Genomic DNA, 2,315 nt, shown 5'->3' with positions numbered 1-2,315 from the left:
GACATCATGATCTGCCTGTCTCCGCCTCCCAAAGTGCTGGGATTATAGGCGTGAGCCACCGTGCCCGCCCCCCACCTTTTTTTTTTTTTTTGAGACGGAGTCTTGCTCTGTCGCCCAGGCTAGAGTGCAGTGGTGCGATCTCGGCTCACTGAAACCTCTGCCTCCTCGGTTCAAGCAATTCTCCTGCCTCAGCCTCCTGAGTAGCTGGGATTACAGGCACCCGCCACCAAACCTGGCTAATTTTTGTATTTTTAGTAGAGACAGGGTTTCACCGTCTTGGCCAGGCTGGTCTCAAACTCCTGACCTCATGATCTGCCCGCCTCAGACTCCCAAAGTGCTGGGATTACAGGCGTGAGCCACCGTGCCCAGCCCACGCCCCCCCCCTTTTTTTTTTTGACACATAACCTAACTCTGTTGCCCAGAGTGGGGTGCAGTGGTATACTCACGGCTCACTATAGCCTTGACCTCCTGGGCTCAAGTGATCTTCCCACCTCAGCTTCCCGAGTAGCTGGGATTACAGGTGTGCACCACCACATCCACTTTTTGTTTTTTTTTTTCAGATGGAGTTTCACTCTTGTTGCCCAGGCTGAAGTGCAATGGCACGATCTCAGCTCACTGCAACCTCTGCCTCCTGGGTTCCAGTGATTCTCCTGCCTCAGCCTCCTGAGTAGCTGGGATTACAGGCATGCATCACCACACCTGGCTAATTTTGTATTTTTAGTAGAGACGGAGTTTCTCCTTGTTGGTCAAGCTGGTCTCAAACTCCTGACCTCAGGTGATTCGCCCGCCTCAGCTTCCCAAAGTGCTGAGGTTACAGGAATAAGCCACCGCACCCAGACCACATCCACTAATATTTTTAACTTTTTGCAGAAAAAATTAAAAATACTATGTTGCCCAGGTTGATCTTGAATTCATGGGATGAAGTGGTTCTCCTGCCTTGGACTCTCATCGTGCTGGGATTACAGGTGTGAGCCTGATTGAAAATCCAATTTCAAACTTGCATTTTTTTTTTTTTTTTTTTTGAGACAGTCTCACTCTGTTGCCCAGGCTAGAGTGCAATGGCGTGATCTCGGTTCACTGCAACCTCTGTCTCCAGGTTCAAGTGATTCTCCTGCCTCAGCCTCCTGAGTAGCTGGGATCACAGGCACCCGCCACCACGCATTTTTGTACTTTTAGTAGAGATGGCTTTCACCACAGTGGTCAGGCTGGTCTTAAACTCCTGACCTCAGGTGATCTGCCCGCCTCAGCCTCCCAAAATGCTGGGATTATGAATGTAAACACTGTAGAATAATTTTGCTCATGAAAAATGCTCAAAGTTGAAACAGGTTTAGGAGAAATGAGAAGAAAAATGGAAAAAAAAAGATACATGCAGATGAAAATAGAGGTGGGTGAGAAATGAAAATAGAGTCTTTTGGCCAGAACTGCTGTCTTCCAGTAATTTGCCAAAATGACAAACACAAAGGGAAAGAGGAGAGGCAACTGGTATATGTTCTTTAGGCCTTTTAGAAAACATGGAGTTGTTCCTTTGGCCACATATATGCAAACCTATAAGAAAGGTGATAGTGTAGACATCAAGAGAATGGGTACTGTTCAAAAAGGAATGCTCCCCAGTGTTACCATGTCTAAACTAGAAGAGTCTACAATGTTCCTCAGCATGCTGTTGGCATTGTTGTAAACAAACAAGTTAAGGGCAAGATTCTTGCCAAGAGAATTAATGTGCATATTGAACATATTAAGCATTCTAAGAGCCAAGATAGTTTCCTGAAGCAAATGAAGGAAAATGATAGGAAAAAGAAAGAAGCCAAAGAGAAAGGTTCCTAGGTTCAACTGAAGCACCAACCTGTTCCACCCAGAGAAACGCACTTTGTGAGAACCAGTGGGAAGGAGCCTGAGCTGCTGGAACCTACTCCCCATGAATTCATGGAATAGGTGTTAAAAAAAAAAAAAAAATAGGCCAGGCGTGGTGGCTCACACCTGTAATCCCAGCACTTTGGGAGGCCGAGGTGGGCGGATCACGAGGTCAGGAGATCAAGACCATTGTGGCTAACACGGTGAAACCCCGTCTCTACTAAAAATACAAAAAAATTAGCCAGGCGTGGTGGCGGGTGTCTGTAGTCCCAGCTACTTGGGAGGCTGAGGCAGGAGAATGGCATGAACCTGGGAGGCAGAGCTTGCAGTGAGCCGAGATCGTGCCACTGCACTCCAGCCTGGGTGACAGAGCAAGACTCTGTCTCAAAAATAAAAAATAAAAAATAAAAATAAAAATAAAAAGACCTCTGGGCTGTTAAAAAGAAAAAAAAAGAAATGAAAATAGA

General features: G+C 46.3%; 1 pseudogene; it reads left to right on the top strand.

The window, feature by feature from the left end:
* Positions 1–1,174: 1,174 nt before the first annotated feature.
* Positions 1,175–1,978, top strand: LOC110743303 (annotated as a pseudogene).
* Positions 1,979–2,315: the final 337 nt, after the last annotated feature.

Source organism: Papio anubis, chromosome 1, assembly GCF_008728515.1.
Source record: "Papio anubis isolate 15944 chromosome 1, Panubis1.0, whole genome shotgun sequence".
Taxonomy (NCBI): Eukaryota; Metazoa; Chordata; class Mammalia; order Primates; family Cercopithecidae; genus Papio; species Papio anubis.
Note: the sequence above shows the minus strand (reverse complement) of the source record. Positions and strands in the feature narration are given on the sequence as shown.